Source organism: Ambystoma mexicanum, chromosome 6q (genome assembly GCF_040938575.1).
Source record: "Ambystoma mexicanum isolate Mex_15411 chromosome 6q, UKY_AmexF1_1, whole genome shotgun sequence".
NCBI lineage: Eukaryota > Metazoa > Chordata > Amphibia > Caudata > Ambystomatidae > Ambystoma > Ambystoma mexicanum.
In genome coordinates, this window is record NC_090937.1 from 1,410,348,977 (window position 1) to 1,410,368,366 (window position 19,390).

The following is a 19,390-nucleotide window of genomic DNA, read 5'->3' on the forward strand; positions in this document are numbered from 1 at the left end:
ATGCCTGGTATCCTACGTGTCTTGCACAAATACACCATTGCCCCCTCTTCCATTATGTCCATTAACCGCACCTTGGCCCATGCACCCGTTTGGTTTTGGTGTATTGTCTGGGTCAGCCCATAGGTCAGGACCGACCTTATGCTGGCCGAAAACGGTGCCTTCCTAGTTGGAGCCCCCTGTGCCGCCCATAGTTTATGCCATTGTTGTAAGGTCGGTCCTATGATCGGATGGTTGGTGAGAGGTTATGTGGTGGTGTCGCCATTATCTCTATGGGTGCTAGAGGGGTCATTAGGGCTAGCTCCATGGTACGCCAGCTGGTATCATCATTGGTATTTAGCCACTTTTACCCAGTTCAGTTGGGCTGCTTGGTAGTATGCATTGAGTGAAGGGACCGCCATGCCCCGTTAGGTTTATCTGCCTGTAGTATGGGGAGATGGATCCGCGCTCATTTCCCTCGCCAGATTAATTTGTTAATGGCTTTATTTAGCTTTTTCAGCATGGGGGGGTTAGGGGGGGAGAAGGGGTCGGTCCAATTGGGAACATCATCGTTATGTAGATCAGTTTTGGGAAGGAGTTCATTTTCAGAGCATTAATCCTCCCCGACGTTGATAGGGTCAGCATGTCCCATCTATCCATGTTGTTTTGGATACCCGAGGATCTGGGGGTAGTTGGTCTCCCAAGTTCAGCTATTGAGGCGTTAATGCACGTACCCAGGTATTTTGTAGATTGTAGCTGGAGAGTGAACAGTGCCATTCCCCCTAGGTCCCAGGGGATATCACGTCGGAGGGGCATTACTTCAGATTTGTTCGTTTATTTTGTACCCCACCATGGAGCCTATGTCTTCTAAAAGGGATTTGATTTATGGGAGAGATTTTGAGCTGTTACTGACGTATATAAGTAAATCATCTGCATACAGCAATACGTTATGTTCTTCCGTCCCTTGTTGTATGCCTGACCAGGTTGGGTCAAGGAACATCTTAATCGCCATGGGTTCGATGGATAGGGAATATACAAGTGGTGATAGGGGGCAGCCTTGCTGTGTACCTGATTGTAGGGCGAATTCTACGGAGGCCACTCCGTTAGTGACCAGCGAGGCTGTCGTGTTCGTGTGTAGTAGCTTAATCAATTGGATTAAGCGTGGAGGGAAGCCATACCTGGGTAGTATACGAAACAAATTCCCATTGTACCTTATCGAACGCCTTCTCTGCATCTACAGCCACGATGGAGTCTGGGGGGTCCCTGCCACCAGCTATTACATGTAAAAGTCTGCGGATGTTATCGCTGGAATGTCTCCCTTTTATGAAGCACATTTGATCTTTTTGTACTAGCTGCGGTAGGGTGCTTTCTATTCTCTGGGCCAGGCATTTCGCTAAGATTTTAGCGTCTGCATTCATTAATGAAATGGGTCTGTAAGAAGCGCAGATTTCTGGGTCTCTGCCATTTTTGTGGAATATGATGTTGGCTCCTAGCATGGATTTTGGCAGCTGAATATGTGTCAGTGTTTGTTCAAAGACTGCAGTGAGCTTGTGAGCGATTCAGTCTGCCAGGCTTTTGTACAAGTCTATTGGGATTCCGTCGGGGGCCCGCCACTTTCCCTCTGGACAAGGATAGGATTGCCGGGTGATTTCGGCAGTGGTAATAGGGGCATTTAAGTATTCAGCCTGTTCTATTGGTATTCTGGGGATGGGTACCGTATCGAAGAAAGACTCCATTGCTTGAGGTGTACATGTGTCAGTGGCGGTATATAACTCGCAGCAGAACTCAGCTAATCGCTCGTTAATTTGCTCATACCCCACCACCCGATTGTTGGCGTTATCCCTAGTGGTTGCAATCATCTGTGTGGCTTGACGTTGTTTAAGGGCCAGTGCCATCCTGTGCAGGGGTCTATCGCTTTCTAAATAGTAGGTTTGCGGCCAGCTGGTGTATGATTTCTGCGCCCTGCCGGTGGAGAGCTTTGATTTTGAGCAGAGTATTTTTTTTAAATTTGGGGCCATATCTGTCTATCCCGTGTCGTTTTATGCCTCTGTTCCAGTTTCAGTTCCCCTAGTAGTTGGGCTTCACTTTCTCCCCATTCTTTACATTTGTGTGCCCAGCGCAATATACATTGTCCCCTCAAAAAGGATTTGAAGGCATCCCAGCACCTATGTAGCCCAGCTTCTCGTTGTCCTCCCAAAAGCCCTCCATGTCGTCTATCAGGTGGTCTACTATGTCAAGTTACTGTAGTGTACTGAGGTTTAGGCGCCATGGAGGGAGTTTACAGGGCATATCTGGGATTGTGAGGTGGAGGACGAACGGTGCATGGTCCGATAGGGTGATAGGTTCGATCTTAAAGTCTGTGACCATGTGGATTGCGTTGGCGGGCAGTAGCAGTAGTCTAGGCAGGAGTAGCTGTTGTGGGAATGAGAGTAATAAGTAAAATCCTGTTGGTTTGGATGAGCGTGCCGCCAAACATCTGCGAAGTGTAGATCAGTCATTAGGCTTTTGAGGGCCAGTCTTTTCTTTGTGATGGATAGGTTGACGGGTTTTGGTCCCTTCCGATCTAGGTCAGGGTCATGTTGATGTCTAGCCCCGTTATGGTGAGGTTGCTCATATATTGACCACATTCTGTAAAAGTATTTGTCAAGTATGCTGATGTGTCCGTTGTGGGGGCATAAATATATAGCAAGGTGATTGGGCTTTGTAAGAGCCGATCTTGTATTAGGACGAATCGGCTGTCTTTTTCGCTGTTCGTGCGCAGTATTTGAAGTGGGACCCGTTTGTGTATTAAGATGGAAGCCTCCCAGTTTCCCTTGGTGTGGTGAGTGTGCGGCTGCTCCCACCCAACAACATCAATTTCTCAGCTTCTGGTTTGTTGAGGTGGGTCTCCTGTAGAAATGTTATGTCACCCTGGATGTCCCTCATGTAGTTTAGCATTCTTCTGTGCTTGATGGGGTGACCTAATCCTTGTATATTCAGAGTCACCAAGGTCAGTTTAGCTATTTGGGGGGCGGGGGGAGGGGTATTGTGCAGTCTAGCATGGGGATTTTGTGTGACATCCGTCCATAGTGACTGCGTGTGCGTCTGTGTGGTCCAAGTGGGCCTTTGTCTCGTGATTATGCATTTTCATCTGTAAGGGATCTCCCCCTTCAAACTAAAATCGTGGCCAAAAGATAGACCCGAACGTAACTGTAAACAATAAAATTGGGTGGGCCAACCTTCCGGCCAACCTTCCGGCCCTTAACCAATACATGGATTCGAAGCCCATAGATGGAGTTAGTGGGCACAAGCCATGGAATTGTTACCCATTCCCATCTATAGTGTGGTTGGAGCCCGCGGGGCGGTAGGCGATGCTCCCTTGCGCATCTTCTTTTGCCTCCTACCCCTCGTTCGTTCAGAGATCTGACTTTAGTGGTCTGGGTCCACTCATGGCCTATGCAAAACAACATTTCTTCATTATTTCCTGACCCTGCCCGTTAGTGTCAGATGCTATCATGTTGTCTTGCCGATGTAGCTCGCCAGGGCATCCTCATGATATGCCAGTGCGTTTCTTTTGATCAAGATTTCACCCCTGAGGCCATCTGCCTGAATTCTGCCATCTCTGTTGAGGCAGTGTGTGATCTTGTTGGGGTGAAGCAGCGTGAGCAGGTCCTCCTCTGTCCAATGTAGATTTGTCCAATTCTGTTACTATATTTTGTTTATGCAGGAACCCCCATGCTAATGCATTTTCTGTTAATTTGTAATCACCATGTTGCTGGAAATTTTAAGTAGTGTGTGTTCCGTCGCTTTTAGTGCATCAAATACGGGGTTGAAGCCCTTCCTTCGTCTCGATACCTCAATTGAATAGTCATTAAATATTTTGATTTCTGTGCCACCTATGCGCACTTGGGTTGCCGCTCTATAGGCTTTCAGTACGGTCACTTTGTGCTGGTAAATTTAGCATTCTCATAGTAATGACCTTGGGGCGGTCATTTGGTGCTGGTTTAGGAATAGGTGCCCTGTGCACTCTATAATGAGGTCTCTGGCGTTTGGTAGATTTAAGTTGTTGTGTAGGAGGTCATATGAATTTTTCTAGATCCGATCCTTTGGCGTTTTCTGGAATACCGACCACCCTGAGGTTGTTCCTGCGGGATCTATTTTCTCGGTCCTCGATCTACCGCCCCCCCATTCCGTATGTGAGCTTGCACGCTTTGCTTGCGTTCCGCGGGTTGGTCTGTGATGTGGAGGTGGCGTAGTGCGCCTTGGCCCCCCTCCCCCCCCCCCCCCGAGACTAGTGCCAGGTCCGGAGGTCTGTGTGCAGGCGTTGTGTTTTATTGTTGAGGTTCACGGAGGTTAGGGGTCCCCATATTAGTTGCGTATTGCATCTATGCTGGGGCTGAGGTGCGCATCGGGTCTACGTTGATCCGCCCTGCACCGGCATGAAAGAAGCAGACCGAGTTAGGTGTCCATAATTATGAGATGCTGTAGCTTCCAGGGGCCGGCAACCCTGCTGGGCCTCGTAGATTCCGATCACTGTTCCCGGGTGGGGTGCTGTTTGTTTCTAGAGATGTCCCTCGCTTTGAGTCGAGTAATGCCTGCGCGTATCCGGCTCCCCACCCGTGTACGCTTGAGGCACGATTCCCAGGGCCCCTCTTTGATAGTGCGGCAGCCGGCCGTTATTCCCCCTGGGGAAGGGTAGGTTCGGGCCAGGGTCTCTGTGCTACCTTGCTGTTGGCACAGTTTATGTGTAAGCCTTATCCCTGCCTGCCCCCACCTTGCGCTCAACTTACTTGGCTGTTAGGAGCGTCCGTTTCCACTCCAGTTTCTTGTCTAAGTGGGTAGTGATGCAGGCGCCCTCCAGCTTGCCTGCCTTTGCTGCAGAGTGTGCCCATACTTCAGCAGGTATTAGGGTTGTTGTGGGCCCCTCGGGCGTTAGAGCGGGCTCCGTCCTCTTCAATGCCCATCTCCCCAGGTGCAGGGGTGAAAGAAATCCGCACCTCCCTTTGGGTCTCCGCGTCAGCAGAAATTGCCTGCTGCGCTGCTTCTCCCACTGTAAGGGACCCTGACTTCTTGGTTCTACGATGTCTGATTAGTTACTCGAGTCACATGTTGCGGTTGTTTTGGGTCTCCTTGCCCCGTATTGCCAGTGTTACTGCGGCGCCGGGTAGGTGCCTGGCGTTCTCGTCCCTTTTTGATTGAGTCTTTTTCAAGCGCTTTTGTCCGCCATGTAGCGATGCAGCAACTTCTCATATGGCGATTATTTCATGAACCACTGTGAGTATTTTGTCCAGAGATTGCCCAGCTCTGCTGCCCTAGTTCCGCCTGATGCAATCTCCTTTTTAATGCAGTTTGCTGCATCTGTAGGGGTCGACTTCACATGCCTTCCACCTTCGGAGCTCTAAGCCCGCCACCATCTTGCTAAGGCTCTCGAGCCCCCCCCCCCCCCCCTATGCAGCAATGGTTTTGATGCAAGGAATACATCCTCTTGTACTAGCCAAATATTCATGTCTGGCTTCTTACTGGATGTAACCCACTGCCTCTAACCAAGATTTTCCTGTGCTCTGAGGCCATCTGGTTGTAGGAGAATCCCATCCTATCTGGTAGAAAAGTCACCACATTAGTAGGAACCCTCAATTCAACTAGAGGGAACAACCCTTAGAGTGACATTGTCAATTGTCAGGAAATTTGTTGAATGATGGCAGGCCTTCCATATCACCCCAGCCAAGGAAACGCTGCATTGATCCATGCCATGCCAGGGCCCACTAGGCCCAATGTCACATGAAGCAGTGGAGCACTGATTGAGGAACCATTGGAGGACATTTTGGTAGAAAGGGACAATGGGGTGGCATCACTTCCTTCATAGATTCCATGGAAATGCTCTTCATAGTAAGGGCATTCGTGTAGTATTTAGAACATTAGTAGGGGCTATTCCTGAGTGCGTCTTAAGGACTTGTGGCCCTTTTCATCAGTATACGTCCCGATGGACGGTTTTTTTATGCACAAGGCTGAAAAAGGACACTCCTTTGAAGGCTTGGATGACTGATGGGGAGGTCAGAAGTAGACCGACCAGTTTTTGGCAAGTTTTTAACAAGTGATTTATTTCAAGTATAAGAAAATAGTCTTTCTATCCCTTTTCTATGAGTTTCCCTAGCTAACAAAACTAACTAGGGTACTCGTCATCAAAAGTGAAGACCAAAAAGTAAAGAGTCTGTCCTCTGTCTCAAAGATAATCTATACTGGCCCTTCCACTAAAGGGAAAATAAAGTCCAAAAGAATTACTCCTTTTTCTCCTAGATAGACTTTTCCAGCCCTATTATATGATTTTTTTTTTAACTTGTTTTATTGACAGAAGTGAAAGGCAAATACACACATCAGACATTAAATAACAGGTAGGTGGAGACACTCATGTTACATTCATATGCAATCACAATTGGCACATTTACAGGGTATGGAGCAGGTAGGAAGACCATCAGTACACGTTACCATTATTGGGTCGGTGATCTGGCCGAGGCCAAGTCATCCTCGATTTCGTGGAGATAGCTGCAAAAGGCAGACCAAACATTTTTAGGGTGAGCATGCGTAGGTAGAGAGCTGATGTATTCCTCTTCACACGTTTGTGTCCAGGTGAGGACCAAGAGCCACATTTTGAAGGTGGGGGGGGGGGAGAGAAGGGCGTTTCCAACATTGTAGGATGCATTTCTTAGCCACCATGCAGCTCACATTAAAAAAATGTAGCCATTCTCTTGACCTCGTCCCCCCTCCATCTCCCAAACAATAAGGCCAGCAAGTCTGTCGATGACAGCACCCACTATCTCAAAAAGAGAGCAGAGGATGTCTCCCCAAAACGCTTCAAGTGCAGTACATGATCAGAACATGTGTGCATGGTCCGCATTCTCAGCTAGACATCTGGGGCAGATGTGTGCGGCCGTTACCGAACCTGATGAGTTTATGTGGGGTATAGTACACTCTGTTCAACAGCTTATATTGCATACATCGGAATCTGAAGTTCAGTGAGACTGTGTGTGTGCGAGCACATAATATTCCACAGGCCATCTGTAAGCTCCAGGCCAAGTTCATCCGCCCACGCTTGGCGGCCTTTGGAAGGTTGGTCTGGAATTTTGCAAGTAGTGTTTTATATAAGGAGGAAACTATACCACAGCTACTGCTAGAGTTGGCAATGTAACATAATTCGGGTGTGTCAGGGGGTTCGTCAACGAATGATGACCACCTAGCCCGGACTGCGGCTCGGAGTCTATAATACTGTAGCATTTCCATCGCCGTGCCCGTGTGGCCGGGTCGCCACGTCTGTGGGGTGATAAATTTACCAAATCCATCAGCGCCTGATATCCCAGGCCTAACCAGTGTTGGGTGAGTATTTTATCATGAGTGGGTTCACGCCTAGGAAATTTCCATATGGGGAGACATTTGTAATAGGGGCGGGGGTCGGATGTCAAATCTAGGAGGCAGTGACAAGCCATCAAGGTGGATGCGATTGGGTCAGCTGTAGCCTCAGTTACGTATTTGTGTTTGAGGACTGGAGTCATGGTGTTGACTTCAGTCGTATCTAATTTTTCCAACCTGACATGAGAGGGTGTGGGGGGCCGTGGGATGTTTGTACCAGTGTGTGGCATATTTGGCCTGCGCCGCTATCCAGTACAGGGACAATTCAAGGGCCATGAACCCACCCTTCTCATATGGTAAGGCCATGTGTTTCCATTTTTTGCGGACCGCGCCTGCGTGCCATAGGAATTGGGCATCCATTGCGTGTAGATCTTCAAAGTATTTTTGCCCTGGCCAGATAGGTACATTTGCAAAGATGTATAGTAGTTTAGGTACCAAGATCATTTTAATTAGCCAGAGTCTCCCAGCCAAGGAGAGTGGTAGGGAGTGCCATCTTGTCACTTTAGATTCAAAATATGTCGCTGCTGCAATTTAATTATTCGTTGTCAAGGCGGGTTTGGACAATGCCACCTGAACCCCTAGATACCTGATACCATCAGGGGACCAGCACAGAGGGTATTCACAAGACGGCTGCTGAGTCGTACAAGTGAGGGGGAACAGCTCCGATTTAGTGTAGTTAATAGTAAAGTCAGAGTAGGTGCCTATCTTAGTTATATCCCATAAAAAGGGGTCCAGGTGAGTTGAGGGGTTCCTGACAAACAGTAGAACATCATCTGCATATAGTGATATAATGTCAGGGGGGTCCGTCACACGTATACCCAGATGAGAGTGCCTGGCCCTGACAGTCTGCCATCGGCTCAATGGCCAGAGCAAAAAGAATGGGGAAATGGGCAGCCCCGGCGGGTGCCCCTCCGTGACTCGATGGGTGCGGAGGTAAGGGAATTGACCCAGACTCTAGCAGTGGGGCACGTATATAATAAATATTTTATTTTTATTTGCAACATCTAGTTTCTTACAAACTTTTGTTACAATACATCGTCAATTCACTTCTATCATAATTACAAGACCGTTTAGATTTTTTAATACCTCAGAGCAAGACTTTGTCCAGAAAGTTTATCACTGAACAAGTTAGATGGAACGAGCAGCCACTCAATATTCGATACCACAGATCTTCCATCATTTCATTTACTGGCTTAAATTTGATCAAGTGGATTGATCTCAGCTCCTTTATTGCCACACATTCGGTTATCAGGTGTTTTACTGTCTCATCTTGGCTTTTACAATGCAGACAAGCTGCATTAGTATTCTCTGCCAATTTCCTTTTTACCGTCATATAATTTGTCTTATAGAGATTCAATCTAAGTCTAAGAAATCTGTCCCTGTGATATCTCGACGGGAATTGGCATAAGTACTTTGGCATTTTATCCACCTTGTTCTTTGTAGGTCCGAGATCCAGTGCTGTCGACATCATGTCATTTTTCCAAATTTTCGATCCACAGCCATTCTTTCAACAGTCTTCTCACAGACTGCGGCCGATTTAACAACGTGTCCATTGAAATGTTCGCATTTAACATGATGGTTTTCACTTTCTCTGACCAGTTTAGTAATACACCAGTATAGTGATGTGTCTCTCCTAGGTTTAATATTCTATAAGCAGGTTCTGGCTCCGACATTTCAATCTTTCGTAACAGTAACAGGGATTTCCATAATACTGTTCCATAAAGACTTTCTAATGCTAATTCATGGCGCAAGATGGTCATTGAAATGTTTTTAGGCAACCGCAGGGCATATCGCCAAAATAGGCCTTCTAGTTTAGACCAGATTTTTAGGTCTATGTTCCAACCTGCTTCTGAACTGTAAGTTATTGTGGGGATTACCTTCTGGAGGTAGAACATTCTCAGTGGTATCATTGACAATTTTCCATATAGGGCGTGTAATCTAGCACCTTGTAAGGCGAGCATTCTTGTTCGGTGGATAATATCCTGCACCCAGCTCCTTTCGCATATCGAGATATTAATCATTATTCCTAGGTAGCGGATTTCTATCACTTCTTCAAGCTGCTTTTTGTCAATCCACCATTTAAAGATTTTTTTTTTGTGCCAGGCGTACATCCAAACTTCATAATTTTTGTTTTTTCCACATTAATGACCAGTTCATTATCGGTCATGTAGGAATCTAGCTCTGACAAAAGCCGCTGTAGCCCTATTCGAGTCCTATCAACCAATACTATGTCGTCGACATAGATCATGCAGCTTATTGGATGACCATTGACTTTAGGAGGGAAGCAGTTGGCACCTAGAAGTGCTGTTGTAATATCGGCAATATAAAATTTGAACAGGGTTGCGGCTAGGGGGCAACCCTGTTTCACCCCTCTGGTTGTAGTAATTGATTTTGACAGGTCACCTTCTGCGTTTAGCCTTATTCTGATTGTAGTGTTAGAATGTAGAGCCTTAATAGGGAGTAGCAGAGAATTAGGGCACTTTCTATTTTCTAACTTTGCCCATAGTTTTTCACGGTTTATAGAATCGAATGCTTGTTGTAAGTCAATAAATGCCATGAATAGCTGTTCTTTTTTTCTTAGGGCCTCGAGTTTTAATAGGTTAATTAGGGCGAGATTATTCTCTATTCCTACGCCCTTTGTGAATCCTGTTTGTCTTATATCCGGCAAATCGACTTTTTTTGCCCATGTTGATAGTTTTTGTAGAAATGTTGCTAGTATTTTTCCGATTGTATCCAGAAGGGCAATCGGGCGATAGTTTGCTGGATCGCCACGATTGCCCTTCTTGTATATTGGTACTAGTATTGCCTCAGACCATGACTTCGGGACCTGTCTTCTTGCGGCTATTGCCACAAATAGGTTTTTGATGAATATTGCCCATGCATATTTATGCTCTTTTAGTAGCATATTACTGATGCCATCAGGTCCGGCAGCTCTTGACGTTTTTAATCTTGCTATAGCCATGAGAATATCATCGCCAGACTCGATTATATCCCAAGCCGTGTCATCATTTCTAGTGTCAACAGATTGAGACAACCCATTTCCAGAAAACACCTTTTGGAAGTGTGAGACCCAGTCGTTTTCGGCGACTCCATTTGACAGTAGAGATTCTTGATTCACTGATCCTTTAGTCAAAATTCTCCAAATTTCCCTTGAGTTATTTTTGTTAATTAATGCCAGCATTTCTTCGCCGCGCTCTTGGTCTCTCTGATAGGCAAAATCTTTTACCCAATTCCGATATTGTTGTTTCCTCTGTTTTAATAAACTGAAGGTGTTCGGTCCGTTTTTCGTAGTGACCCAGTTTTCAGATCTGATAGTAGTGGTATGTAATCCAACGGGACAGTTTTGTCAAAATTTAGGTCCTGTAACTCTTTTGACATTTTGATGATTTGTGGTTCTTTGATTCTGAGTCGATTACGCCCATTATTTACTTCAAGAGCTTGCTTGTTGTTTGTACACTTCTTTCTGTCCTTTAGCAGCCAAGACATTACTAAAGGATGATGGTCACTATTTGTTGTTGACATAATTTGTAGATTATTTTTGCGAACAGGTTTCACGACGTACAGAAATAGTCAATGATCTTTTTGTATCCCATGTTTCCCCAGGTGTAATTTGGTGGTATGTCACCTCGCACCTGTCCATTAACCATCATACAATCTCGCATCTGCAGAGCTTTACTCCATTGCATTCGTCTTTCATTGCCTGGGCATTCGCCTGTTTTTTTAACCTTGATATGCTTTTTTTGATCGTCGAACCACGAGATGTTAAGATCTCCACATATAATTAATTCGAGATCTAGACAGTTCCTTTGCTGACTGTCTATTATCTTGGTTACCGCAGAAATGAACGCTTCAGCCGATATTTTTACCGGATTCCAATACACATTCAACAGTAGGAGGTGTTCTTTTGGTTATTCGTTGATCGCAATACGGTGCCCTGAACATATTTATTATTTGATATAATAAATATTGTATTGGATCATGCACGGACCCAACCCCATTTTCTCCAGCACGGTCAACATATTGCCAGGAGACCATGTCGAAGGCCTTTTGTGCGTCCAGCGTAACCGCGACTGCGTCCACCCCCTGGTCAATTCTGGAGAGGACATTAAAGAACCTTCTGATATTAAGTGCTATGGAGCGCCTCGGCACCAAACCGGTTTGGTCTTCGTGGACCAGTTGTGGTATGATCGGGAGGCACCTATTAGCCAGCGTTTTAGCGAGTATTTTAGTGTCAATATTCATGAGGGAAAGGGGTCGATAAGATCCACATTCGTCACTGGATTTGTCAGGTTTAAGAAGAACTGTTATAAGCGCCTCATGCATTGAGGGGGGAAGGGTGGAATCGAAGTGACTCAGTCCAGACCTCCAGCAGTCTGGGTGCCAGGAGTGCGCTGTGCTTCTGGTAGAATTCGAATGATTCCATTGGGCCCCAGGGCTTTACCCCTCGGGAGATCCGTAATGGCTCTAACTATCTCGTCCAATGTGATGGGGGCATCAAGCTGCTCTCGGGTGGACTGGGATATATAAGTCATGGGGATTTGGTCAAGTAGGTCACGGATGTCCTGGACATTGTTTTCGTGGAGCGGAGTATATAAGTTGTGTAGAATTGTGAGAATATTGAGAGTATTTGTTGATCTGACCAATGTTGGGTTCCCTGTGCGTCCTTGATGCACTCAATCTGGGCCCACCCCCCCTGCACGGATCAGCCTGGCTAGTGTCCTCCCCGGCCTCTCGCCCTCACCATACTTCCTCGCAGTAAGGGGTCGTGACAGGTATTTTATCTCCCGCAGAGCGTGGGATTCACACATCCCCAATTCCTCTCTAATCTGGGCTAACTTGGAGGGTAAAGCTGCTGTTGCGCATTGGCGCTCCAAATCTTCAAGTTTAGACTCCGAGCAGCGTAGATCATTCCAGTTTTTAATATCCCTGCTTCCCGTGAAATGCACATGCCTCTGATGTAAACCTTAAAGGCCTCCCATCGAACCCCCAAAGACGCATCATGTTGTGCGTTACATTCACAGAAGATCTGTATATCTGATAGGATTTCCGCTTTGAACACTATATTTAGTAGCGCATCAGACGAAGCACCAAGCATTTCGGGTGGAAGGGGGCCCCCCGCCCCCACCTCCCCGAGTAATAGGGGCGTGGTCCGATAGGGTGCAAGTGAGTATCTGGACATCCACCATTCCCCCCACCAGCGCACCCGACACTAGGAACATGTCTATTCTAGAGGAACTGTCATGTACTTTTGGGGATGAAGCGTCCTCTGGACATCTCGCAACCCAAGTGATATCATATGTGCTTGTAGTCTTCTGGCTGTGCGTGACTGAGCCCTAGGGGCTGTTCCTGTCCTATCCAAGTCTTGATCAAGTATGAGAATCATATCCCACCCATATTATCAGGACCCCAATGTATCCCATGAGAAGGGAGACCACCCCATCAAAGAATTCAGGCGTGTCGACATTTGGACAGTATGCGTTCACCAGCAGGTATTCCCGGTTGGCAGTGTAGGATGACATATCTCCCTTCCGGGTCTATATGGCATTTTGTAAATTTGACAGATTTATGGTGGTCAGTACCCCCCTGGACTGTGTGGAGTACTGTTAGGGAGAATTCTCTGTATAGGCTAATTTCCCAAACCTAGTGAGTCCCCCAGCAGCTTTGCTGGATTTTTGGGGTTTAATTTTTTCTCCTGCTAAGAGTGAGACTCTTTTTATCCCACTCAGACATGATTTGAGATATCCTTTGACTTTGTAATGTGTTTTATGGGCTATGGGGTCTTGTGTTTTTGGTATGCGTGTTACACAGCACCCTCCGTGATTGTAACACACATGCGGCTCACCACTTAGCATGTTTGAGGGACAGCTAGGACTGATGAATGGGGGTTTTCTGCATAAAAGCAGGGTTTTGGGGACTGGAACTTCAGAAGTCGCCACAGGACCAAAGAATCCGAAGAGGGAGAAGCTGAGCTGACCTGCAACGACGACACCACCGGTGGAGCCCTGCTGAACCACCTCACCACTTCCCGACGACAGAAGATCTTCATCCCGGAGAGTCGTCTTCCTTTGAACTGGTGGGGATAACCAGTTCGCTCTCTTTTCGCCTTCCTGGATCGTCTCGTGGTCGAATCGCCCGTGCCAAGCACCCCGGCGGCCGGATAGCCACGCTTCACCACTACCGCGAATAAAAGGGTAGTACCTTTTAACCGGGAAACTTTGCGGCTGGTTTCTTCCCTGGCAGTGCAACGACCTCCAGCTTTCCTCCACGTCGAGATCTTCTCTTCCCCTGGACGAAGCACCGACTTGCACCCGCTGCCAGGAACAACTGCCACCACTGGAGCTTTCTCACCATTTCAGGTACTGTGTCCCGCCTGGTCTCCCTTGCAACAGACTGTTCAAGGTGTCCCTTAAATCCTTGACTCTCTATCCTGGGGTGACCTGGGACCTGTTGATATGATATGGCATTTGTAACGCGCCTATACACAGGTGTGTCAAGGCGCGACGAGGCGGGGAGGGGGGAACAAGGGGAAGACAGACAACGATCCTACTAGGCCAGGTGTCATTCAGATCGTCGGAACTGATCCAACTTTTTTTGAACTATCTGCAAAGACTTTTAAAGTATAATTCAACTGTGTGATCTTGGACACATTCCGCCTTGCTCTCTCCAAGAGTGGGCCTGGCCTATGAACTTTCTTGCTCTACAGTAGACTCTGCCTTTCCTGACTTGCTGTGGTTCTTTTAAAAGTGTTGGTATTGTGTGCTTTCCTAATCCTGCTTTTTCCCTCCCTTTTTAACTAACTTATTGGAGTGGCATCTTAGGTTAAGCGTTCACCTCTGTCTGCAAATAAGTGGTGTTTTAACTCAGACTTGTTCAATAAGTAATCAGGGATGTATATATAGTGATAGTGACTGTTTGAACTTGCTTGCCATATTAGTGTTAGTGTATTTTACAAGTGTGTTTTTAAATAAATAATTATATACTTTTATACCAAAGCTCTGGTCAGTGTTTGCTTGTGCTACAGTATCCTTGTACCTATTTTGTATACTCTATATACTGTCTAACTCTTCTTGAGAGAAGTCTGACTGCTCAGCCACAGCTACCAGGTAAATCTGGATGGTACAGACTGCTACCAATTGGGTTTAGTGCCAACACCTGTGGTCCTAAGCCTTTTGCAGTGGTCCCTAAGGGAACTGCACAGGTTTCTGCCTAACAAGTACGGAGTGTAAAACCTATTCGAACCCCAGGTCGGAGCTAGGGAGGACGTCATACGGTCCAGGGTGCGAGTCTCCTGTAGTAGGAGTATCATCACCCTGTGTCTCTGTGCATAAGCGATGATCTTTCTGGCTTTAGTATATTTACCTACCCCTCGGCCATTCCATGACATCATTTCAACGGCCATAACTCTGCTTCAAGGACATCCCAAGTGACGCGCTTCCATACATATACAGAAACCTTGACGGTGAACTTGTGTCAGCTTATCGGTGTGTGCATTGCTCGGTCCCCTCTGCCTTTTTGAGAACCCCCAACACCACCCCCACCTCCCTCACTGCCAATCCCCAACCAGCAGTGCAGTCTCCCCTGCCCCTAGTTTCACTGCAGGTGAGCCATCCCCAACTCGGCCCACATGCTGCACGGACCCAACAGGGGTGCGCATGCTGAAAGAACATAACTATTGCAGTCACAGTTTGGTGAGCCGCTGCCATGTAACCAACGTGGAACCCATGTGGGCACCACTACATTATTTCCCTTCATTGCCCCTTGGGACTAGGCGGTTGGTCATCTCCACCTGCATTGTGGCATCCAAGGTAAAACTGGTGACAGTATACAGTCCCATCAACCATGGATTGAGATCCAGTATATTTAGGGCCACACAAGTGACCTAGGGTGTAGGGCATGGGATCAAATGACACCCGTTTGGTGCAGCCCGATGTATAGTCGGTCTAGGGAGGGAAGTCAAAGTGGCACAGTCAGTGCGGCCACCAGGCCAATCATATAATGAACAAATTAACGGATAGAGTTATATTATGACAAAAATGCTGGTTGCTCATGGGATGAAGAATAGGTGGACCTGAGAATGAGTTATCAGCAAAGCGGTTACCGCTGCCAGGTTCAATCATTTTCCATCAGATCCTCAACGGGCGCCTGTATGGGGATGCAAACTTCTATAAATTTCACTGCTTCATCTGGGACTGTAAAAAAGTACAGTTTATTTTTGAAGGCGAACTTCAGGCGTGCGAGAAACAGAATGGCATAGGCGATATTCCTTTCTCTAAGCAGTTTTTTGACTCCGATGAATTGACAGCGCTTCTGCTGCAACCCTGTAGAAAAATCTGGGAATAGCCGGATGATTTGTCCATCCACCCGGAGTTCTCCATTCGCCCGAGCCAGACGGAGTATTTGGTCGCTATCGCTGTAGCTTAACATTCTTGCTATGATTGGTCTCGGGAAGTCGCCAGGTTTAGGCAGGGGGGACAACGCCCGGTGGGCCCGTTCAACAGCAAAGAATGGGGACAGGGCAGGGTTTCCTAGCAGGTCTTTGAGCAGATTTCCCATTGCTAGCTCCAGACGGCCTTTAAGTGCATTCTCAGGGGCCCCGATGATACGTACATTGTTTCTGCACGACCTGGATTCCAAATCTTCGCATTTGGTCTTAACTGATTTCATACCTCGGACCAGCGTGGACACCGTCTCCTGCAGCGCGGCGATTCCATCCTCATTGGAGCAGATCCTGGATTCCACCTCAGTGATCCTGGTCCCCTGTTGGTCCAATCTGGCATTCAGTGATGCCACGTTTGCATTTATGTCGTCTAGTTTTTCGTGGAAGGAGGCAAAGTTTATGGCCATAGATTCCATCATGCTAGCAAGGTCAGCTCCAGGGGAGACCTCTGGAGTATCCAAGTTTTTCTGGGCGGTGGCGGATGGTTCCTGTTCAGGCCTAGGTGTTGATTTAGTAAATTTGTCCATAGCTCTGACCTTGTTTGCTCCTCTGGATCTATTAGACATTGTACTGGTAGGTTAGAGTCATGAGAGGTGGCGGTTGCTGCACCACTCCAATTGGTAAAATGCTAAGATGGTGTCGGTGCACACCCCTGCCTCTAGGTATGAGAGCTGGAGCTACATCAGCGCAATTGAGTTCAGCCGCCGCCTCCAGGCTCCAGGATATACAAACGACAAGGGATACAGCTCAGTGCAGCAATCTAGATGAGTGAGGAGGTATGGTTAATCTGCCTGTGGAAGGGATACAGGATTCGGGGGTAGAGCTAGAAAAGGTTCTGGTGACGGGGACCACATGGCTGCCATTAAGGCGGGTGTTAGGAAGGGTCCAGTAATCAGATATGGCAGGGCACCCCAATAGGGACCCAGATGCATGGTGTTTCCCCCGTCTGACAAGGGACTGTACTTCAGATTGTTATGGGGAAAGTGTGTTGTCTCACAGGCGAAGTAGGAAGCCGGGTGTTAACAGATAGGATACAGGCGTAGCAGCCTCAGTTTTGGAGCACCGTAGCACGAAGCTGTGGAAAGCCAGCCGAGGAGGGGCACAGCGAGCGAAGCCGGGAGCACCAAGCCGCCAAATCATGAACCAAAGCACAGCAGGTTGGTGTGTCCTCTCCAGTCCTGGGCATGGGGTATCCAAATGGTCTTTAGTGCAGTTCAACTCGTTCGTCCAGTCCAATGGAGGTGGGTAGGAGATCAGCCCAGTCAGTGTCTAGGTGTTTCCCCCGGCCTGGCCAGAAGCTGGGGTCCGGTGTGCACAATATGGAGATTAGGTGTGCTAGGGGTCTGGGATGGGGCAATGCCAACAGTTCAGTCAGATGAGCTGCAGAGTGATCCAACTTCAATCACAGTCAGACTTACTTGTGGTGTGTGATGGAATGTCCGTGTTTCCTAGTCCGGTACTCACCGGGGCCCAAGCGTGCAGCCACTGGGCGCCTCCGCTGCACGGGTCAGCAGGGGGGGCACACAGCTCAGCCGCATCCCACACAGCATAGATAGCAGCGGGCCTGGTGGCCCAAGGAGCCGCCGTGATGCGGGCACGTCGGCGCCTCCAGGCACAACACTCCGGTCCCCCGGCGGGCACGTTAAGCAGGTGGGGGAATCACTGCAGGGGTAGTCCAGTCGGCAGGCAGTGTTCCACCGGCCGGGCGGGTGGGCCCCTGCACACAACCAGCCTCCCAGCTCAGCCTTGGCTGCTCGGACACCGGGGAAGCAGAGCGCAACCCTGCGCATCAAGCCTGTGTTGCACCCCACTCCCCCAGGCAGCGATGGGGCCGGGGGTCTCCAAGGACTTCCCGGTCACTGCACTGGAGGTCCAGCGCAGGTTGCACCAGGTCGGGGTGGGCACCAGAAGGGGGCCGGCGTGTGTCGCAGTATCAGTATGTCTGCTGTTCACACGAGTCGGGGCAGCAGGGCCAGTCGGTACGCCAGTCACAGAGGGTCGTGCAGGGAGATGAAGTTCACGCCCAGCCGCCCGTGGTGTAGATAGATCTCACAGTGCTCAGGATTAGCAAATCCACACGATTTTCGGGCTGCAGCAACCTGGCACCCTCATCTTCGTGCAGGCCAATTTCCAGGGTGGGGGAGGTCTGGAAAACCGCCACATTGAACGGATTTGTGTTGGTTAAACACAGAGCTGCAGGGCTAGGCGGCCATCTTTGGTCTGCACAACAGCGCCCTCCCCTCAGTATAGGATTTTTAAATAGTTCTTGGCCATTTCTTGGATTAACAACTTCAGTTCTTCTCAGGCACTTTTCCCCTTTCTGGCGCCCCTTTTCCTTCTGTAGAGAAACTTCTACTCCACACGGTTTTGGTTTTGATCCCTTCGTACTTTGATTTCTTGATGTGCCCCTTTAAAGATTCCTTTCTTCAATACTTTAGCGGAACTGAAATTCCTCTTTACTTGATCTTGGTTCTCTGTATTCCTCCAGTTCTTTACTTGCTCTTGAACAACATGTTTCATATCAAAATTCCCTTGATCTGATAAACCTACCTTCTCTTAGGGATGATTATAGAAGCCCAACCAACTGCATTTGTTCCTTTGTTCAGTTCCTGTCTTGTTGTAATGAGTAAGATGGGTTGCACTGGGATTCTTCTCCTTCACTGAGACGAGTAAACTGAATCCTGTAGTTATTCTTGTGCTCATGGACACTTGTCGATTCACTGGGATAAGTTGGATGAGTAGGCCGAGTGTGCTCTTGGTCCCTGTATCCCCTACCCGGTCTCCTACCTCTCCCGTTACCTTCTTGCTCACAGGCTAGCGCCACTGGGTCTTTCTGCAGGATCCGGGTGAGATTGAGTCATAACAGCTCCTGTGTTCACGCAGAATCTTCTTGGTTCTTCCTTGCGGCTCTTCGCACCAACGCTGTAGTGGTCTCAGCGCGGTTGCTGGACTGGACAGTCCACCTCCCACAGGTCATGCCACCGCTCACTCTGTTCTCCTCTCAGGGTTTTCTCAGCCATCTGCTCTCTGTGTCTCCTGGTTATGCCCACTGGCCCGACCCTCCGAGTGAGGATTGTCTGGTCTGCAGCTTTCACCTCCTCGCTGATTTGAACTTCTCGGGTCTCACAACTCTTCCAGTGGAGTATTAAAGTCAAATCTCTCTTTTTGCAGAGCATTCTCCCTTGTTTGCTCATTCATCATCAGTTTGGTTGGCTTCCAACCACTGATCGATCGGCCTTACTCGATTATCTCTCTTCTTCACAGTATTTTTATCAGTTGTTTCTTCAAGTTGAATGTTGGGTCTAATATTACAATAACAGTGACTTGTTCTGATGAACCTCCCTGAAGCCTGGATTTGGTCGGCCCACCAGAAAGGGTTGCAGGAGTGTCTCATGGGAACAGAGTCCTTGTCCCAAAAGGGGAGTCTCTCCCTGTGAGGTCCTGCATACCGCCAGCCCTAGGGGGAATGTTGCATACCCAGCTCATCTCCCGAGCCTCCCAAGGAAAGGCTTCCCCAGGGCAGACGTGATTGAATCCTGTGATTCATCACACTGAGCTTCAATGCATGAAGCATTGAGGGGAAAGTAAATGACCAAT

General features: G+C 48.1%; 1 protein-coding gene across 17 annotated transcripts in view; it reads right to left on the reverse strand.

The window, feature by feature from the left end:
* Positions 1-19,390, reverse strand: part of LOC138516734 (alpha-adducin-like) — a 1,748,171-nt gene that overhangs the window by 1,107,688 nt on the left and 621,093 nt on the right. The gene's annotated exons all lie outside the window — the stretch shown is intronic.